This window comes from Neomonachus schauinslandi, chromosome 2 (genome assembly GCF_002201575.2).
Source record: "Neomonachus schauinslandi chromosome 2, ASM220157v2, whole genome shotgun sequence".
NCBI classification, from domain to species: domain Eukaryota; kingdom Metazoa; phylum Chordata; class Mammalia; order Carnivora; family Phocidae; genus Neomonachus; species Neomonachus schauinslandi.
The window spans coordinates 169,799,954-169,822,831 of NC_058404.1; the positions used below are offsets into that span (position 1 = coordinate 169,799,954).

Consider the following 22,878-nt stretch of genomic DNA (forward strand, 5'->3'; position numbering starts at 1 on the left):
GGTAAAAGAAATAATTTCTGAGAACAGAGGTTTTTGTTGGAGGCTTAAAGAAATGGCTGGAGGGAAAATTGTTAAATTCAGATTTTCCCCCTTAAATCTACTGTTAAAGTGTGTCGTTTGTTGAAAATGGTGGTAATATTTTAATCCAATGAGACATTTACATAGGGACTCCCAAAACTTTAATAGAAGTACGTTGAGGTTTTCTCTTGATAAATAGGGTTAAATTGGTTTTATAGTTCATATACATGGGCTTTGAAGAAACAGACTAATACTTTGTCATACAGATATATGTAAAAGTTTTAGGTGTTCAGGTAATGCTTGACAGTGACTGCAGGATGAGAGTTGGGTGGAGGATTAAAATCATACTATGACCAGTCTTTTCCATATTAATATTTTATGAGGCAATGATGCATTTGCCTTCAGGACCCATAGTTTCTTGTTCTCTGCAGTGTTATCTTTTGTAGGAGGGTAGATTTTTGAAGTAGAGGGATTATTCCTCTATAATTCTTAAACTTGGTTGTTTTAGAATAAAAATCAGACTCTGCCACTGGCTATCTGTGGGTGAGTTCTTTCTCTGAGCCTCAATTTTCTAGCCTGTAAAATGGGAATAATGAGATTTATTGCTTAAAGTTTATTAACAGGATGTTTATTCATTCCTGAATCTGGGATAAACTGTAAGCATATAGCACAAAGGAAATTTTCTCCCAGGCTGAGGAATCAATAGCAGATACTGAAGGTGGGGAGACAGGCGTTACTGTTGGAAGCCGTGAGACTCAAACTAGTTAACACCCAGCTTCTGGCCAATCAGAATGGACGCTGACTGTAAACATTCTGGATGGTTGTCACAGTGCTCAGCCATTGAATATTAGCCTATATTGTAGGTGTTGAGAAATCTGTGTTTAATCTGTGATGATTTGCAAGCAAACCCATTGTGTCTCCTAGTTAAAAATTAACACCCCCTCCTCAGAGCTCCCGTGATCAAGAAAGGATACCATCTTTACTGGATGGGTGAGCCTAGTGTTCATGCCTGGATTCCTGTCTCAAAGGTTCCTATTTACGTTGAGGACCTTGCTAATCATTGCTGCCAGCACTGTGGTAGCTCTTTGGAGACTCTTTTCCCATTTTCCACTCCATTCCTTGTCTCCTCTAATTATCTAAAGCAGATAAAAGTTGAATTTATGACTTTTAACAAAACCCGCAGCCTTACCAGGCCACCTACCAGGCCACCTTTCTGTGTAGACCACCACTTCTCACTCCCAGAAATGACTGTCAGCACATCTGAATGTAGAGTCTGGGCATCCAAGAGAATGAGGCTCTGGAAGAGGGAGCGCTTCCGTTTTCTTTCTGCCAAGTCTTTCTTGCTCATTCCCATTTCTCATATCAGGCTATGCCTCTTCCCGGGATAATCGATGTTGGGAAGTCTCCCTTGCACAGGGCAGACCTAACCCCTTTCCCTAGGGATGGGATGGGACTAGCCAGCTATCAAAAAGTCCAGCATCATTTAGAAGCTTCCATGTAATCCTAGAAGGTTCCTTTCCTAGAGTAGGGGTGAGTTGGTTTCCATATACTGATGTAGTTAAGAGCCGACAAGAAATTGTTTTGTGCTTACCTCATAGGTGTTAGAAGGGCTGTTATCAAAAAGAGATAACAAGTGTTGGCGAGGAGGTAGAGAAAAGGGATTCTTGTGCACTGTTGGTGGGAATGTGAATTACTGTAAATGTAGTGGTGTAGCCACTGTGGAAAACAGTATGGAGATTCCTCCAAAAATTAAAAATAGAACTGCCACATGATCAAGCAATTCCGTTGGTGGGTATATATTTGAAGGAAATGAAATTACTATCTAGAAGAGATATCTGCACCCCCATGTTCATTGTATTATTTACAGTAGCCAGGACATACAAGCAACCTAAGTGCCCATCAGTGGCTGATGGATAAAGAAACCATGGCATATATACACAATGGAATATTAGTAAGCCATAAAAAAAGAAGGAAATTCTGCCATTTACAGCAATGGACCTTGAGGGCATTATGCTAAGTGAAGTAAGTCAGGCAGCGAAGGACAAATACTATAAGGTGTTACTTATATATGGAATCTAACCCCCCCAAACTTAGAGAAACAGAGATCAGATATGATGGTTGCCTGAGGTGAGGGTGGGGGAAATGGGGGAAGGTGGTCAAAAGGTACCAACTTTCAGTTATAAGGTAAGTTCTGGGGATATAATGTACGGTTTGGTAACTGTACTTAACAGTACTGTATTGTATGTTTGAAAGTTGGTAAGATAATAATCTTACAAGTTCCCATCACAAGAAAAAATGTGTAACTGTGTGGTGGATGGACGGATGGATATAACTAAACTTACTGTGGTGATCATTTTGTAATATATGCATGTATCAAATCATCACATTGTATATCTTAGACTAATAAAATGTTATCTGTCAATTATATCTCAATAAAATGGGTGGGGGTGGGGAGAAAATTGTTTTGCGTAGAAACCTTTCTCTGTCCGCAGACTAAGGTATACTTCCAGCTTCGAGCCCAGGAGTTTCATTAGGGAAAATGAAGAGACACTGGAAACCTACATTCCAGTCCTGGTTTCGCCCCCTGCTAGTTATGTGACCTTGACGTACATAGGCATCTCTTCCTGGGGTGCTCATTTTCTTATCCATAAAATGATTTTCATAAGCAATATAATTTTTAAGGTCCTTGTCAAAGGTTTTTGAACAGATTCAACCTGTCCGTATCTGATGATGGTAGTTACCATTCTTACCACCACTCTAGTTTGTGACGATAGCTGTTTTGTGGAGACCCAGGTATTTGTTTGCTGGAGAAGGCCATTCCTCCCATCATTTTGATATGATACTATCTGCTTGATGTGCCTTTTTAAAAAAGATTCGTTTATTTATTTGAGAGAGAGAGATTATTTGGGAGAGAGAGAGCATGCATGCGTGCAGGGGAGGAACAGCAGGAAAGGAAGAGAGAGAACCCTTCAAGCCGACTCCCTGCTGAGCATGAAGCCAGACTCGGGGCTCGATCCCAGGACCCTGCGATCATGACCTGAGCCCAGGTCAAGAGTCGGCTGCTCAACCGCCTGAGCCACCCAGGCGCCCCTCTTGGTGTGCTTTTCAAGTGCAATGACAGACTTGTTTTCTTATAGGACAGACTTACCAAGTCTCCCCTGTGATTGCCTCATGCAAAAGGTCGTGAATGTGGTCCATTGTCAGCCTGAATATTGGTGACAATGCCATTCTATTTTATTTTTTCATTTTAAAACAAGTACTTTTTTTTCAAGTATTTAAGTACCAGTTAGTTAACAGAGTGTAATATTAGTTTCAGGTGTAGAATTTAGTGATTCATCACTTACCTACAACACCCAGTGCTCATCACAAGTGCCCTCCTTAATACCCACCACCCATTTAAACCCACCCCTCTCCCTCTCTAGTAACCCAGTGCCACTCTGTTTTAAATGTTGGATCTTCTCTGTGTCTGAACAGTAGCTTCCAATTTGCAATCTTCAATATATTACTTCATAGTTTAATTATAAGTGTTTGTTGGTAACTTGGAGTGATTCATCCTTAAAGTTTATTAAAAGAGAGAATATGAAAAAAAAAAAAGAATATGTGCAGATTTTCTGTTTCTGCAAAAATGTTGTTGGGGTTTTGATAAGGATTGCTTTGAATTTGTGTATCACTTTGGGTAGTATTGACATCTTGACAATTTTAAGTCTCCCAGACAATGAACACTGGACATCTTTCTATTTATTTGCCTCTTTAATTTCTTTTAACTACATTTTGTAGTTCTTAGTGGATACATCTTTTGCCTTGGTTAAGTTTATTTCTAAGTATTTTATTCTTTTTGATGCTTTTCTAGATAGAATTGTTGTCTTAATTTCCATTTTGGACTCTTCATTGTTAGTGTATAGAAACACATGATTTTTGCATGTTGATTTTATACCTTGCGACTTTGCTGAATTCGTTTATTAGTTTTAATTATTTCTTGTTGAATCTGTAGGGTATTCTACATCTGTGATGGGTTTTCAGGTCATCTGGAAATGGAGATATTTTTATTAATTCCTTTTCAATTTGGATGCTTTTTATTTCTTTTTCTTGCCTAATTGCTCTGGTTAGGACTGCCGGTACTATGTTGAATGGAAGTGGCAAGAGCAGGCGTCCTTGTGATCTTAAGGGAAAATCTTTCAGCCTTTCACGATTAAAATAATTTGTTTTGTTAGCGTTGGATTTTAATTTTCCTCTGTTGTAGGCCTTCATATTTTTCATTTTTAATAGTTCCATAATCTATCAAGTGGCTGGCTGTAATAGAACAGCACACCACCCAATTTTTGAAAATTCAGAATGTCATTTTTCCTATTATGAATAATGCTTCAATGAATACCTCTTTTGCCTATTTTAAAATATTGATTTCTATCATTTTCTTAATGAAATATAACTTTGTGGAAGCCTCCTGAACCATTTTGTTGTCAAGAATCAATCTTTGTATTCAGATAAATCACCAAATAAACAGCTACTCCTGTAGCACCATTCATTCATCATTCATTCATCATCAACAATATAATGGATTGTGATGTGTTCAGTAGGTGCCAAGAGCTAAGCATGAAAAGTTCAATAGGATACCCCTCTGACCTCTAACATCTCATAGTCTAATAGGAGACTCAGACTAGTCAAAAGTAAATACTGCAGTATGATGAGCGGTGTTGGCAAGATACAGTAAAGTTCCTTAGTTGCATGAAGTTGACTTTGACAGCATTATTGATTGGTATCCTTTATGACAGAAGAGGTGTGGACATGTCCATGTCACATAAAATTAAAAAAAAAATGTGTATAATAGGCTTAATAATCTGGCAGAATATGGCCCCATCTGCCTTATCCAGCTTCTTTTCCTTAAAGTCTAAATCTTTCCAGGAGGTCTCTAATTCAGTGTTTGTTCACAGCTCCACGTGTCGTGTTGCTCAAATATGCTAAGCTCCCGGTGGCCAGTGACTGTGTCACATGCCTCACTCGTTTCCACACCTGCTACAAACTGCTGTGTTTGTAGTAAGTGTTGAAGGGTCGGTGGTTCATTTGACATGCTTTCAGTTACTTTTTTCCACCATTTTACACTTGCCTTAGAACTTCATTAGTTATCAGTGTACATTCTGTGATATTGGTGAAGTCAGTGCTATTTTAATTACATCTTGTCATATTTGTTTGGTGAAAAATATCCAGAGGAAGAAGATATTTGTGAGATTATAAAATCCAATAGAAATTCTTAGTAAATATATAAAATTCTGCTACTTATAATGGTTGGAACCAGAACCTACACAAAACAAAATAAAACCCCTCTGTGTGAATTTCTGGATGATCTCTTAAGTCCTTGTGGAGGGAGGAAAAACAAAGAGATATTTCTGTATTCCTAAATATTAGATCTGGCTTTGCAATGAATCTCCTTTGGAAATACTCGTTCATGGTTCCACCATTTTGAGGTTATTAGCTGGCTATGAATTTGCCTCCTTTACCTTTGTGCATAAAAAACTGGCCCTTGTTTTTAAATTTCTTAAAAAGGTAGTCTTGGAAACAGCTTTTGAGACTGATTTCTTGGTTTTTTTTTTTCCTCCCTTTTTCTCTTTTCATTTCTGAGACCTAAATAGCAGAATTGTGCCTCGTTCTTTACAAAGCTGTGGTGATTAGATTGCATATTTACTTTGATACACACACATATTGCTGTGTGGAATCACTGTCCATTGTGATCTCCAGATGAAACAAAGGGGGGTGGCTGTGGATCAGGGATTGACTGAGATAAATTTATCTCAGCTTTTCAAAACACCGTGTGAGCACAGTATAATTCACTTGGACAACTGTGGAATGAAACTCTTGTTTTAGAGGCCATTAGATATTTCATGGAAACTGACTGCAAAGAGGGATATATGGTAAAGATGGTTTGGCAGATAATAGAATTTGAGGTAGCATTTACATCACTGCTGAAATAACAATTAATTTCCTCCAAGGTGATTTATAGCCTGACTTCCATGACTGAGGGATGGATCCCTTGGCAAGTCTTTATGAACTAAGACCCCAGGCAGGGAAATTATATGCACACATCAGGCTTTGAATTTATTTCATAAGCCTTTTTCACAGGGTGTGTCTAATCTTGTTCTGTACAACTACAAAAACTGTAGTTGTGCTGTATCATGACTTCAACTGGAGCTCTACTTTGTCATGAAAGACTTCCTCAGTTTCCAGAAACAATAGCTACCACAGAGTGAAGCTTGCTTTCTTTGCATCCCCATTTCTATTAACGTCATGACTGCATTTGACTCTCTTATGAGGCCCTTTTGGTCACATCAACAGTTTGTTCTAAGCTATCTATCTTAACTTCTAGTTTCATCTGCAGAATTGGTGTGGTTAGCCTGAGACATATGCAGATAAATTGCCTAGGGTTCAGCTCTCTCCGACTTGGAACTAAATATGCTGCCATATGCTCAACTGATGGATGCAGCTTTTCCGCATATTGATGGTTCTACAGTTGAATATAAACCTTCAGGTGCCTTGGTTTGCATTTTCATATTCATGCGCAGTTCTTGACCACTGTTTTTCAAACAGCTTCATCTCTCAGAAAGCTCTGTTTCAAGCAGAGAGACAAAGAAAATTGTTCTTCCTCACTCACTGCTCTTCTGCCCACTCACAACAATAAGAATCGTGAGTGTGAGTCTTTTGCCAGATGTAAATAGTGGCAACTCCCAATTCACAAACTGATTACATTCTCATGGCTGGTTGTAAAGTCAGTTAGTGGTTTTGAACTAGGAATGTGTTTTCTAATGAGAGAAAACAACCCAAAGAATAGATGAGCCCGTTGAAACTTCTTTAACCCACAACATTCTAGCAGCATAGTTCTTTTTGTACCTTACAACCTAACCTTCCCCCCATGTTTCCCCGTGGAAAAATGTCCTTGGTTCTGCTTTGGTATCTTATGGAGCATAAACATTTCATTCTTAACTTCAGTAGACAACTATCTCTTCCTGGCTCTCCTGGGACAGGATATCGGGCAGGGTTTCTTAGAAGCAATGGAGACTGGCTGAATGATTTCAGCAGAGAAGGAGTTTATTGAGAAGTTATTGGGTAGTTTCTGGAACTGCTGGAAGTTGGAAAAAAGACAGGAGCAAATAGAGACTATACAGCTAGATTCATCACCAAGGTCATATGATATGATTAGCTCTATGCAGGGTTGGATGGACCCTATCACTGGACAGGAGACCATGCTGGTTCACACTGACCACAACAATGGGACCAGACACTTGCTACCAACTCTGTTACCTCAGCCTTTGCTAACTCTGATACTGGATGTTGTCGCCATTGCCCGTACCCACGGTAATTTCCTTCTCCTGCCTCTTTGGGTCTCTAGCTCTAGATCCAGGGTTGGCCAAGGCTAAGTCATGTACCCATGCCTTAGCTGCAAGGGAGTCTGGGAAGGTGAGTGTCCAGCTGTTTTTGCCTTTATGTTGAAAGGTGTGACTCTCATCAACACTCACATGATGAGGAATTCCCCAAATATAGGAAAGGGGTGCAGATGCTAGGTATTTTCCATCCTGAAACCCTCAATAAGGACTAATCTTCACTGTAAGAAGCCATACTAGGGCCTCTGGTAGAATGGGAGTGGTCAACACGTCTGCAGCTACAGTTAATGAACTTGGTGATGACAAAGATGGCTGATTCTTCCTTGTGCACTGGTGTCCAAGGACCCTTTCATTATGGGCTAATTTTTTTTTTAAAGATTTTATTTATTTATTTGACAGAGAGAGAGACAGCAAAAGAGGGAACACAAGCAGGGGGAGGGGTAGAGGGAGAAGTAGGCCTCCTGCTGAGCAGAGAGCCCAATGTGGGGCTCGATCCCAGGACCCCAGGATCACGACCTGAGCCGAAGGCAGACGCCTAACGACTGAGCCACCCAGGTGCCCCTCATTATGGGCTAATTAAAGCTAGAGGTGTGATTTAATGATTTAGGCATATTTGACCTCTCTCAGTGCACTTCTTGCTACTTAAAGATAAAATGCACTAAACTGAATTTTAACAATTTGATTAGGAGAAACAGATTTAGATTTATCTGTTAACTTATATAGAGAATGAAATTTCACATTATCAGTGTGTCTTATGTGGTTGGGTGGTTTACAGATTTATTGATTAATTTCTACCATTTAAAAAATTTATTTATTTAAAAGATTTTATTTATTTATTTGAGAGAGAGAGAGAAAGAGAGCAGGGGGGTGGGGCAGAGGGAGAGGGAGAAGCAGACTCCCTGCTGAGCAGGGAGCCCAACGTGGGGCTCGATTCCAGGACCCTAGGATCATGACCTGAGCCGAAGGCAGACACTTAATTGACTGAGCCACCCAGGTGCCCCTAAAATTTATTTTTTATTTACAATAATACATATACAGCATATAAATTCCTGCCTGCTTATTTGCATTGTCATTTTCCACCTCTGAGAGGCAATTACTTTACATTCAGCTAGCTCTTTTTCTTATGTTTAGTTCCATATAGCTAATTAAAATGTTTATCTTAGTATTTCTTAAATTTTTTTTTCAATTTTACACATTAAACATTGAATTCCTATGAAGGAAGTTCAGGGGTTAGCTCTGTTTTATTCTCCCTCCCTGAAATACCTGCCCTTCACTCTTCAAGACAGTTACACATCAGTTTGTTTTCACTGTAAATGTTTTTCACAACTAAGTTATGCAGTATACTATGATTTTATTTTCTTGTGCAGCATACTGAAGTTTCTTTTTTTTTTTTGATTCACTTATTCATCTCCAAATTCTCTTTATTTTATTTTTTAAAGATTTTATTTATTTGAGAGGGAGAAAGAGAGAGTATGCGCATGAGCAGGGGGAGGGGCAGGCAGAAGGAGAAGTAGACTCCCCATTGAGCAAGGAGCCCAATGTGGGATTCGATCCCAGGCCCCTGAGATTATGACCTGAGCTGAAGTCAGACGCTTAACTGACTAGCCACCCAGGTGCCCCATCCCCAAATTCTCAAATAAGTTTAAACATAACAGCTTGTCTCTTGGTTCTTATATGTGTGTGTGTGTAACATTTTTTCCAGAGCCTTCTGCCTGCCTGCTCCATTCTGAACCATTTACTCTTGACGCCTTATGCGCGCTGTTGACCTGGAATTTTCCTTCACTATCATGTTGAGAATTCTTGATTGACCTGGATGGGTGGCATCTCTCTTGGTTTTGTCTGTCTTTGGGGAGGCACATTGCCCAGTTGCTTCTTGAGAAAGATTGTGTATAATGTATTTTTTTGAGATCTGGCTTGTGTGAAAATATCATTTAGTCTCTCCTCACATACAAATGATATAGAACTTAAAGTTGGAAATTATTTTCCCTGAGAGTTTTGGAGGCCTCGTTCCATTTTCTTCCACTTCCAATTTTATTATTGAATTGTTGGATGCTTTTTTGATTCTGGTTATATATGTGACTTTTTTGAGGGGATGGGGGGAGCTTCTAGAGTCTTTTTTTAAAAAATCCTCTAATGTTCTAAGATTCCACGATAATGTGCCTTGCTCTATAACTTTTTTCATTCATTGGGAAGATTTTTGTGTGTTGGGGTGGAGGATAATTTTCTTCCTATTGTTTTTTATATTCTTTCTTTTCTGGAACTCTTATTTGTCAAATGCTGGAATTTGTGTATTTTTCCTTCAGTTTATTGTTAAAAAAAATTTCTGACCTCTATTTTTACATCTTTTTCTTCTACTCTTGAGGAACATTTACCTTTATTATCTTTTAACTGTTCTCTGGATTTTTAATGTCTGTGATCATAATATTAATATTTAAGAATTCTTTCTTGCTCTTGCAATATTTCTATTTTTATAGCATCCTATTCTTTTTTGCTTTATGGATGCAATATCTTTTACCCCTTGCAGCTAATAATGTATATATGAAGTTTTTCTCCTGCTTCCAGCATTGACTGTGTTTCCTTTTAAAGTTTCTATTTGTCACATCAGCCTCTTCATCACATGTCTGGTGATTGTTTGCTGTCCATGTGATATATGTGGAGACTCTGAAAAATGATTGGAAACTCTGTGTGAGCAGGTTGACAAGCTCTCTCTCTCGTCAACTGGTGGCCTTACTACTGGATGACTTTTTCTTTCAGAAGCCCCCTTTCTCCATAGTTTTAGAAACTGTAGATCTCTTTTCTTGGGCTAGTTAGTTGCTCCCGAAAAGTCTTCCCATCTCCTATGTGGCCGCTGCTCGAGGAGCCCAGCAAGGGAAGGGCCTCTGGGTCTGTCCATTTGGAATGTACACTTCCCACTCGGTCCTCTCTTTCCGTGTGATGTCTCCACCTGTGTTGTTGTTCCTCGTGTCCCTGAGTCCAGACCTTCTTAAGTTTAACCTTTGCAGGGAGCAAACCTGAGGTGGAAGGAGAGACAGTTGACAAGCTTCATGGCTGAGGAAGGATCTGGAAGTTTATTCCTTAAAACATCTTGCAAGCAGTCCTCTGGTTTTCAGTGGTACCCCCACACTGCCCTCTCCTTCCAGCCTGGACTTTTGATGTAACTGGGCCTGAATTGGTACTTTCCTAACGTTCCGTGCCCCATATTGGCTTGCTTCCTCCTGACAGTTCTGTCTGTAGGCATTTAAGTTTTGTCTGTCCCTACGCTGAAAATTTATTCATCATTGGCCTATCTGATTTCTATTTTCCAAAAATCTTTCCATTAATTTTTTCCTCTTCCATTCTCTTTTCTCTTTGTGAATTTATCTCTGCCTCTTGCTTCGTGTCATTTAGTAGGGTTTTGGAGGGAATGGAGTTAAGCATGTGATTGTAATCTATCACATAAAACTGAAAATCCTTATTAATGGACTTTTGAGATTTGGCCTTTCAATTCGGATTCATGGTTGTCTGGTCCATTAAAGAAAAGTTTATTTGGCTATTCCAGGATGGATTCCATTTACTGTACTTTTCAGTTTCATTCAAAAATTGTTACTCTCATTGTCAAAATGAGCTGGGTGTCACCCTTTCTTGATTTGAGTACATAATAGGAAAAAAGGTTAGTTATCTCTAAGGTATAAATTCCAAGTGTGATCTTAAACCCAGTCACAAAAGTAACATACAATCTCCAACATTACAAAGAAATGACTTCCATTCCCTAGGGTTTTTCATGGCCTTAATCCCACTTGGGTCAGTCTTTCTTAGATTTCCGACTAGTTTGACTTGAGTTGTGTCCAAGGTGGAAAAACATTCTTTTCTATGTTTCTATGGAAAAACATTCTTTTCCATGGTCCCAGTTGTATTGTATGGGATACCGAGTTTCCATGAATTATCTCTATAGATTCTATAGAACAACATCAGACCATGACATCTTCTCCATTTCTACGATAAAACCACTCAGAGTATCTCTTGTAAAATGTGGAAAGATTTATAATGTGCCCAAGCTTACATTTTTGAACATGTAAACACCGCGGCAGAATCAGGATCATGTATGATCTCTCAGCTTTTTCCTTACATTTTTTTTTTAGTACTCCCCATTTTAACAGTAACAGCTGATTTCTTTTTTTTACCGTGTTTAACATATTATTAAGGTATAGCAAGGATTACTATAAAATTATTATGGGCCTTAGTCAACCATTGTAAAGCAAAGAAGAAGCCAATTCAAATTTTAAAGGTTTTCTATCTTGTCGGATTTGAATGAATGCAGAGGAATCTGATCTGATTCCTAATCTAGAGTTTATAGAATCTTTTTAAAAAAAATAATGTTTACCTTCACATGGTAGAATTAATATTTTTCTGTTTCAGACACCTCATGTTCTTTGTTGATAAATCAAGATTGAGAGTATGTAGAGGTTCAGAGAGGAAACATTTCTATTTGAAGGTTCCTGTTTGCATCATGATAGGTAAAGAGTGCCAGGCATCTGTTTTGTGCTAAAGCTTACTAGAAGTGTCGCTGCCTCTGAGCAACAAGCAGGAAATACTTCTGTCCTTAAAACCAAAAGTAGATGCTCTTTCTCATTATCATAACTCAAAAGATCATCTTTTTTAATGAGATGGGCGCATTCCTTGTGGTTTTCACAGATGTAAGGATCAGAGTACTTAATGCAGAGCTTAGAGAATAAATAGCTCTGATAAGATAGATAATGGAAATTTTACTGAAAGCTGAAACAAGAACTTTGTTCTTTCTCTGTCTGTAATTGTTTTCACCTCTTCTTCCTTTTATTTTTCATTTATTATTTTTGATGACTCCTAAAGGGATTCACCTGTCTTATTTTAAGAGGTTGGTATGTTTATACATTTCTCACCATATTTTAACTTCAAAAGATCATCACCAGGGGAGAAAAAATTATTTGCAAGAAGAATTGCATGTGTTAGGATTTAGGTATACTGTATATAGTCTAAGTTGCATTAGACAGCTCTGCAAAGTATGGTGTATTGATGTGTTGGCAGTTGGGAGGATAAAAATTGCTTCTTTGCTGATTTTAGAAAGTTCTGCCTGTGTTTTGGAAAGTGGGGCAAGGGAAACTAAAGAGAAACACGTAGAAGTAATTTAAGGGAAATAAGGTAATGTATATGAAAGTGCTTTATAAACTTTTAAATACTATAAAGATGTTAGTTACTGTTATTGCAAACCTCAAATTAAAGTGAGAAAAAAGATCCACAAAGATGTGAAAAAACAAACATGGGAAAAAGACGAACTAACTTGGATAAGAAAAAGTTAAGGAGGGTGCCTGGGTGGCTCAGTCATTAAGCGTCTGCCTTCGGCTCAGGTCATGATCCCAGGGTCCTGGGATCAAGTCCCACATCGGGCTCCCTGCTCGGCAAGAAGCCTGCTTCTCCCTCTCCCATTCCCCCTGCTTGTGTTCCTGCTCTCGCTATTTCTCTCTCTGTCAAATAAATAAATAAAATCTTTTAAAAAAAATAAAAAAAAAAGAAAAAGTTAAGGAAGAAACAAATTGAGAAGATCGTAATGGGGGAGTTTTACGTTCTAGTTTTTTTTTTTTTTAATCTGAAAATGCAGTGATACTTGTACTTCTTATTTAAGCAGTTAAAAACATTTTATAAACCAAAAAGAAAGTTCTGTTGAAAATAATTTAGGGAAGGAATCTTATCATATGAGTTGGTGAGATTTGGGTGGAAAGCACGAGGCAGATGACTTTCTCAGCTCTAAATAAAGATCTGTGTGTCATAGGAGTTTATGTGTGATGCTTCTACTTAATTAAGGTTTAATTGACATTTGTTGGTATCACCTGAGCCATGCATTTCTCCTTATTCATGCCTTTGCAAGGTAGGTATCATTAGCCCATTTTACAGAAGAGGCATAGAAGTCTAATCGACTCGTCCCCAACCACTTACTTCTCCAATGGCAAAGCCCTCATTCATTCACGTTTTGAGTTTATTTCCACATCTCCACATACTTCCCATCAGAGCAACTGATTCCATTGTGTTTCTGGATATTCAACTTATTGGATTTCTCTAAAGGAAATCCTTGTTAAATAACAGTAGTCGACTTACAAATATCACCCCCAGGGCATGTTTTAGGCCTGGCTGTATTTGTACCAAATGACTTCAAATGAGCCCTACTATTGCAATTCTGGAAGAACCAAGGAATAAACAAAAAAGACATCTCCGCTGCCCAGGTATGGGTTCAGAGCCTGTGCCCTGTGCCCTTCAGACCTTATCTGGAGTTTGGTATTTTTAAGTTTAGTTCTCTTATACTTTTACATTTTATTTGGTTTCCAAAACTGTAGCAGACTTGAGAAAGGGAAAGGTTTGTACTCTGACCGCAGTGAGACTTGACTCTTGAGGGCAAGGGCAAGGAGATAATCAAACTGTGAAAGGTAGAGAAAATATCTCCGAAAGCAGAGTAGTCAGCAACCTTTGAGTAGAAGAGCAAACAGTCCTCTGTGCGTTGAAAGCTTGTCTCGCCCCTGGGCTTTATAGGCAGGTCTAGCCCGGTTACCAGTGGCGCACACTTTAAGCCAGTCTTAACACCCTGTCCTTCTGCTCCATCGATTTATCTTCCACTAGGATCCTGACTCGGCTTGGCTCTAGACCTGGATCTGTAACTTGGAGTTCACCTTTAGCTCTCCAGAGTGTTTTTATACCTGTGCTGTCTTTGCTGTTTGAACCTCAGCAACCTCTTACTTTGGATTCTTGGAGTGTCCTGTTCCTTTGATAGGAACTCCACCCCAGCAGCTCTGGTCATGGTGGTGGAAACTCAGCTTCTGCCTACTTTCCGCTGGACCAGCTCCTTTACCTGCATGTTCTCTCTTCCAACACAGCAAGATAATTGGTAGTCATATTGATGATCCTGTGTCACCCAAGATTGATTATATTCTGAACGCTGCGAGAAGGCATTACATTTTAGGAAAAAAAAAATTAATCCGGTATGGTTGAGATTAAACCCATTTTATTACTTAGATGGGTAGTCCTTCAACTGTTATGAAAGTCTTGATCATTCTCAATATCTTCTTACTCCTTGAGGTTTCTAAAAAGCAGAAATTACATAGTATTATACTACAATGGCATAGTGAGGCAGGGAATTATAATGAGTTATAGAATGTATTATTTTTGAAGAGCATAACCAATTTTTTTAGTAGCTTGTACCAGCTTTCATATCAAAAAATGGTTCATTAAAGAAAGTCTTTTTTTTTTTTTTTAACATTTTGTTTACAAATTTGTCTTTTAGGTCAATAGCTGCAAATACCTAGGCAGAGATACTGCAATGTCATAAAACACTATAAAAGGGAGACAGTAGAGCAAGTGGTTGTTGAAATGTTTGTTTTGGAGAGAATTCTTGGCATTTTTGCCTCACATCAGCATAATAAGAATTTGTAAGAGAGGAGAGAAGCTTTAATGTGTGTGTTGAGGATTAATGTCCCTGCAGAGCATTTGTGTTAGTGAATATGTTATGGATAGTACCATAAATATAGTAATTAAAAAGTTGCACACTAAACATTTTGTGGACTGGCATAAATATCCCTCTCCTCCCCCTTGATGGCCTGCCTTCAAGTGACTAGTGCATTGTTCATCTTGGTTTCTTAGGATTCTTAATCAAACATAGGAAGAAGTATGGTAGTCTTGAAGATTTATTTCCTTCTTGGGCTATTGCTGATCAGATGGGCAGAAACAGATTTGATGTTTTCAGGACTGAGTTATTTTTTTACAGTACAGAAAAATGTCACCTAATACCTACTAAAAAAAAACCAAAACAATCCAAAACAAAAAACAATAAGAACCCACTCTTCTTCATTTTGGGAAATTTTATCATTAAAGTTATTTCCAGACAGTACCACAGTACGCTTGCTAGGTAATGTGTTAAATGTGTTCTGTAGGATCGGTGATACCTCAGAGCTTATGTGCTGTAGAAGAAGTGAAATGATGAATAATATAAATATATATTAGGACGAAAACAGAGGCCTGTAACAAGCAAATTTTCTGAATTTTTGAGGAAGCGGGACTTGATTATCTCATTACTCTCTGTTGCCCCAGTGGGTTGAACCTGGGCAGGTTGCTGTGTGAATGAGCATCTGGGCGGAGAGGTGCCATGCTGTGAGAGTAATGACGTCCTGTCCTTCACACGGAAGGAGAACAAAGAAGGCAGACAGATGTAAAGTGGGCAATTCCTATTCCTTTGTATGCTCAGAATGTTCGCACCTACCTATTTTCCCATTTAGGAGGCATCCTGGTTTTCATAAATTCATTATTTCTGAATCCTGTTATTTAACACACAATATGTATTTATGAGTTCATAAAGATCTTCCTCTGTGAGGAGGAAAGTAAATGCAGTTGAGTGTGATTTGCAGCTTGGCCTTGAGTCAGTTAGGTTGGGAAAGGAAGGAACAGACTTATTTCTATTCTCACCATTTAATTGGCCTCTTTACCTCTTAGTTGTGAGGACTCTTCACTTATGTATCGGTTTATTGATTGATTCCATATTTATTGACTGCTTGCTATGTCTCCTTTGTGCTCGGGATGCAAGGAGGGATGGCCCAGTTGGTAGGTAGGTTTCTGATGGCTTTGCAACCATCTCAATCCTGGCTGACTTCAACGACGGTGACACGTTTATCTAGAATTCTGAAATTCTGCCATCTCCCAAAGGAGATGTTCATGGTAACAGGATAGACAAACGGTGGAGTAGCCTCATAGCTTTTGAGATCACAGAGTCTGCCTGGAGAACACAAAATCTCCTTTCCGAGGTGTTTTCCATTGCCATTTCCAAGGTTTCTAATGAACCATTTCCAAGGTTTCTAATGAACCTTGCTATTTTGTCATTATTGGAATGCTTTCCAAGAACAAAGTCACTTCACCCACTTTTGGATTTGCCAGAACCCAAGGTGGAAGAGGGGGCTAAGGGGGAACCTTAGGGGGACGGCAGTGCTGCTGTCTGAAGAGGCATGACGCTGGGCCACCTCGGGGGCAGGTGATGCTGCCGACCCCACTCCCACTCCCCTCTCCTGGCCTTTACCTTCAGCTGTCTGACTCCTCATTTTCATTAGATTAGTCATGCTGGGAGGGGTCTTTGAATTGAAGCATCTTAAGAAGCCTTGTGAGATGGTGGGAAGTGGTTTCACTTAAGGAAATATAACTCATATAAACCTTTGGAAAGGTTGGCACCACAAACCAGGGATCATTTTAAGAGCCTTCTTCTGAATGTTTTACTTATAAGATTTTTTTTTTTTGATACTATTAAGTTCTACTGTGGGTGTGCTCTCACCTCACAAATGTCCCTTACCCCCTTGATAGGCACTGGCGTATATGTTTATTTACCTTAAAACAGGGTTGGGCTATTTAAATTTTGGAGGGAAGCAGGTATATGAAACCAAGATTTTCAAGATCTAGGTTGTCAAACCATGTACACATCACCCCATGCTCAGTAAAGAGTCTTGCCAGTTATTTTATCTATAATGTTGTCATTTTGCCTATTGCCTCCAACATCCCAATGCTCTTACCTACAGACCAGCTCTAACTAGATTTGTATCTATTCCTCTAATTCTGGTATTCTAATATCAGAGGGTTGTGGATTTCCCTTCCTGCCTCCACTCTGCCCTCTTTGAATCCATCCAGAGAGAGTACTGCATCTGGCTGCAGGCTCCTTTCCTTTCCTTAACCTAGATTTCCCTTCATTTGTACTCCTGACCCTTTCCCCCACCTCCATAGGGATCTAATTCCATCTTTCCCTCCTCCCTCTTGTCCTCTCAGCCTTTCTCTCTCTACTGATGCCTTCAGCTCATGGATATGGACTTCCGTGAGCACCTACGCCTTCCAGCAACCATCCGTTTTCCCTCCTCTTCTCTTCCGCTCGCTCTCTTGTCTTGCCTGCCACCACGTCACTGAAACTGCACTCAACCAGGGCGGCCAGTGACTGCTTATGTGGCAAATCCAAAGGTATATTTTTCATTTCTTTCTTTATTCATCTCGTTGTATCCCATGGTACGTCTCTGCCTTTCTTCTTCGGTCTTTTTCCTTTGCCCGTTCTGTCATTGTTCCTGTTCTCGAGGGTCTGCTTTTCAGCCCTCGTCCTGTCTCCTCGCTCTACCCACATTCCTTCAGGGCTGTCACCCACTAACCTCATTTCTGCTCTCTCTGTGTAATGATCACGTAGATGCCTTTATGTTTTGCTCAACTTTCTTCCCCAAGCCTCACACTCAAGAATACGTAGGTGTCCCCACCCAAATGTTCTACACCTCAATTTCTAATGCCCCAAACGAAACCCCTTGTCTTCCTTAGGAAACTTGTTCATCCTTCTGTATTCTCTACACAGTCATCACTCCCACCGCCTACGTGTAGTTAATCACCAAGTTATTCTGCTGTTAGTGTCTGGATGTTTCCCAAGTACTAATTCTTCTCTCCTCTCCTTCCTCCCTGCTTTCCTAATGCCCACCCTTCCTCTCATACCAAACAAGCACACTGGCTGAGCTGGCCTCCCTGCCTCCACTCTGCCCTCTTTGAATCCATCCAGAGAGAGTACTGCATCTGAAACCCAGATCTGACCCATCCGTGGCTGTCTGCCACAAGAATAAAGTCAGAGTCCTTGAGCATGTGGACAGATTAGGATCTGGCTCCAGGCTCCTTTCCTTTCCTTACCCTAGAGAGGCCAACGCACTGAGTTACACCATGCAGTTTCTTACCTCTGCCTTTTCAGTTGTCTTGTCTCCCATTCCCAGCCTGGCTAAGTCCCACCCAGCCTGAGGACTTGTTAGGTGATCCATTTAGTCGGAAGCCTTCCCTACCTTCTCCATTTCTGGGCTAGGTGCCCCCACTTGACATAAGTCTGTCATCACACCCATCCCACTACCTTTAGGGTGGGTTATGTGTATGTCTTGGCCCCACTGGACTTCACTTTCCTTAACGACGGAGACAGCATCTCATTCCTGTTTGTAGCTCCAGAGCCTGGCACAGTGCTTGGCATCTAGGAGGTATTCAGCGAATGTTTTTCAAATGAGAAATTCAGAACAACAGCAAATCAATGTGATGTCTACAAAAATGAGCAGGAGTAATCTATGCATAATCATTGCCTTTGGGAGGGGGCATGAAGGAGGCTTCTGGGGAGCTGATAATGTTCCAGTTTTGATCTGGTGTGTTCAGTTTAGGAAAATTCATTGAGCTCTTCACTTATGGTATGTGTACTTTTCTATATTTATGTTATACTTCAATGGAAAGTTGTTTTTTTGTTTTTTTTTTTTTTAACCAATCTGATGTCTTATCTACCCAATACAGAAATTTTCTTTTTTTTTTCTTTCAAGCTTTTAGAGTTTTTACAGGGTATTAGTTCGGACATCACAACAAAGAACCAGGCTGGAGCTGTGCCTCGACTTTCGGGAGGAGTGAGATGAGCACCAACAAAATGTGGGTGGGATTGCCTGGTCTCCTAAAGAGGCCAGTGGGGGCCAACCCCGATGGATAGACTTGCAGTGACCTGCGCTTCTGTCACACTTATTACACGGGCCACATGCTAATCACCAGCAAGCTCTGTGCCTGCCCGCAGTGACACGGAGACTTCATCTCACATGTGACTATGAATAATTCATAAATGTGGTTATTTGGAAATTTGTGGTCATCATTAGCATTTTAATGAAAAAAAATGTAGTCATTATCCTAAATCTCTGTTTTGTTTCTACTTTTTTTTTTTTTTGGTCTCCCCCCACCCCCCTCCCCGCCCCCATCCTCCACCCCAGCAAACCATCTCCATCTTTCCTGAGTACTTGGAAACTGCTGAGGCCCCTGCTAATGTGCTGACCAGTCACTATGGGCAGACGGTACCCGGAGGCTCCCTGTCACCCAGGCAGCTCATGTACGTATGGGATTGGAGCTCCCTTTTCCCCTCTTTAACTTTCATTGTAGAATATTGCACAGTACTGAACTGGTGAAGGTTTGTAAGATTTAAATGAGAGGGTTTAGAAATGCAGGAGGATGGATTGCTCTAGGGGACGTGTTTAATACTGAATGATGAGAAATGCTATTGAAGTTCGGGTTTTTCTAATCCAGTGTCCGTAGAAGGCCAGAAGTGTATATAAGCAATCTCCTTTTTCTCTTTCAATGCATCTGTTCATAGACAGGGTTTGTATTTTTTTTTTTAAGCTTTCCTCTTTTGCATCACAATATATAACATTTGAAACAATAGCAATGCCATAAATTAAGATCATTTCCTACTGATTTTTACAATTCTTTTAAATAAAAGAATTCCTGGACTCAGAAGAGAGGTCCTCCTGGATACATCATTGTTGAATACACATTAGGGAGAGAGTCCCTGACTCTTACTTGTCAGCATTCTCCGAAGGAGGAAATTCCTGATTCCCTCAGTGATAACTTTTGACGTCTCACAAAAGTTAAGTTTTTCCAATTATGGTCTTTTGGGAATGGCTACAGTTGTGGCCCCAATCTACCCCTGATTGACTTAGGAGAAAAAGTATTATTGCCCTTAATCATCTCTCCTATTTTTATAAAGGAGAGTTTGTCATAAACTTACTTTTTTTGTTCCATTTAGTCTTTTAGCTTTGGGCCAGCTGCTTAGATATTTATTTGCTTTTGTTGCTTCCTTTGGACCTCTGGAATTTTGGCTTCAAATCAGGGGTATGCTTGGGGTAACTCCCCAGAGTGCCTTTGCTCCCATATCCTTTTCATCGTTATGTTTATTCATGTTCACCTTTAAGCCTCATTTCCTTATACATCTCCATTTTTTTTCTTCACAGAAAAGTTAGAACTGCCCTCAAACCCTCCCCCAGACAGTTGCTTCTAAAATAAGCCAGGTGGTTAGAAGCAGCAGGGGAAGGGAGAGCTGACAACAGAGCGGAGATTCAGACCAACCACCAGTGATGCTGCCCGCACGAGTGGGATAAACAGCTTTTATGTGGATCCTTTAGGATCCTCCAATGGCATGACTCCATTACCCTAAAATTAGCAGTTTTGATAATGAACATCAGAAAAAATTTACCCTTGTATACTGTAAAACAGAGGTCAGCAAAATGGCCCCCGGGCCAAATCCAGCCCACGCCTGTTTTTGTAGAAGCTAACAATGGTTTTCATATTTTTAAGTGGTTATGTAAGTACCTACAGAATCTACTTTGCCTCTTGGCCCTCAGAGCTGAAAATATCTACGGTCTGTCCTGTTAAGAAAAAATTTGCCTCTTCCTGCTGTGGAGAAGTTGGAACCATGTACTATGATTGAAACATATGACACTGTTATTTTTTGACCAGTTTCCACCAGCAGAAATGCTAATTTTATGGGTTCAGTCTACTGCGTTTGGAAGAACATTCTTCTTTCAAAATGGTTAAAATGTTAAAGTTTGGGTTCTTAGGGTGCAGGAAGTACATTGACTTGGAAAATTCATGCCTGTGGACCTGCTCATTGTTCACCGTCTTCGTGAGTGATTCATCGAACCTCTTCGGAATTTTCCAACGGGCTCTGACCTTCAAAGTCTGGGCTGTCGAGTAGTTGAAAGGGTGCCTTTCTTCTTCATTTGACTTACTTCTCGTTAAGAGCTGTCTAGGAGGAAACTGTCCTAATTTACCCTTCCTGGGTGCCAGGAACACACTAGCCATTCCCAGAGGCCTCTGCTGCGCATGTCACTGGTGCTTTTTCTCCTGGTGGGAAGGAAGGGGAGTGGCTGCATTCTGCAGTGGGCAACACGACAGTCCCTTGGCCTTCAGGGTGTTTACATAACACCTTGCTTGAAACATCCTTCCCAGAAACTAGAACATGGTTCTCACCCTTTTGTGCTTTTCCTCTCCTTTTTACAGTGTTGATCCCTTGGTTCAGTATGTTTAAACCATCATTTATTTTATGGGGTGTGTTTTCTGTTCTTCCCGTCCTCCCCATTGTACCTCCCTCCTCCTTATTATTAAATAAGATTTGCTGGTTGAAACCTCAAGCTGACATTCTTTAGTGGCCACTCTTAGTGGTAGGAAGCATTAACCTCAGCTGCTCTATCTCCTGTCACCTTAGGCAAGAAAGTTAAGATGACTTGGGGCCTCTCAGCCAGGACTAGGTCTGAACAGGACCACACTATTCCTGGAGAAGAGAAAATATTTCAGGGGAAAAAAATTCTCTAGAGTTTATAATTTTGTCCTTGAGTGTGGCCAGAACCATCGGTCAAGGATGGAGCACAGTGCTGTGCTCTGAATCATTTTTGAGGCTCACATGGCAAACTGGAGTTTTTAGATTTTCTTTTTTTTTCTGTTTTGGGTTTATTATTTTCCCATTCAGGGCTCACTTCTTTCAGGATAGGATGCTGTTCCTTGGTGGAATGTGGAATGGCATCCATTGAACACCAAGAGAAGTCAGTAGCTAGAGTGGACCTCTCCAGTCTTTGCATACCGATATTTGTGCTTCTGTTAAGACTGGTGTTTTGAAATTATCCTGGGAATTGCTAAGAAGACTGCATCCTTGTTTGTTTGTGTTGCACCTAGCTATTCCTCTACATGGCTCCGGCTAAGCTGTCGGGAGCTGGACTGTGGCAGTAGCCTCCTGACCTCTGGCCTGCACTCTCTCGCCCTGCATAGCTGACTCATACGTTTAGCCAGATTCATCTAATGGAAGCATCGCTTCCATCCCTGTCCAGAATGTTTGGTGCGTCCCCACTGGTCAGAAGGTCACCCTGACATTTGAGTCTTCCACATTGTCTTTTGCTGCCCCTTATTTTAGTGCCCATTACTCATGGTTAATAATAGTTGTTGTTGTTGGTAGTATTACTGCTCGGTGGATATCTTACACCAGCCTAAGTGGGCTGCTCCTGCCAAGACCCAGTGTTGCCTTAGGGTCACCAGCTCCTGCTGGTCCCTCTCTGCGATGCGGATCCGTCTTTTGAGCGCCTGCTAGAACTCTCCTCTGGCTCAAGGGCACAGCAGCATTGTCCTCTTTCCCAGGAAGCTGCCGCGGTTTCCCACCTGGAAGCACATGCCCATGTAGCTCTTCAGTCTCCCTCCTGAAGCTTGTGTCCCAAATTGCTCTCTGTATTTTGGAGTATGTTGTATATACTTTGTCTGGACTTTGACACTAAACTCTTTTTCACTTCCCTCCTCTTCTGTGCGTGTGAGGACAGGGCTTTATCTGTGGTAGCGCTCAAATATTTGTGGCATCACCTTAGGCTTGAGATGGGATCTGGTCATTTCTTCAGGAGGCCCCTGGAAGGCATTTTCCAGAGCTCTTGGCAGAACTGGCACGGGGGCGTAATCAGGGCCTCCAGGGCAGCCCGGGTGCTGTGCCCAGTGCTGCTCACCCACCCCGGCCCTCCTCCCACCTGCCTTTCCGTCTCTCAGAGGTGGGGGAAAAGGTTTCCTCTTTTCCTGTACTTAAGAAATTGCCATTTAAAAAGTTTAAGCAGGGGCACCCGGCTAAGCATCTGACTCTTGATCTCAGCTCAGGTCTTGATGTCAGGGTAGTGAGTTCAAGTCCCATGTC

General features: G+C 40.6%; 1 protein-coding gene across 1 annotated transcript in view; it reads left to right on the forward strand.

Annotated features, from left to right (window-relative positions):
- The window catches only part of APBB2 (amyloid beta precursor protein binding family B member 2), a 360,396-nt gene that overhangs the window by 113,893 nt on the left and 223,625 nt on the right, over nucleotides 1-22,878 (forward strand). Inside the window, 1 exon segment of the mRNA XM_021701683.1 lies at nucleotides 19,157-19,272. The gene's annotated coding sequence lies outside the window, so the exon portion shown is untranslated.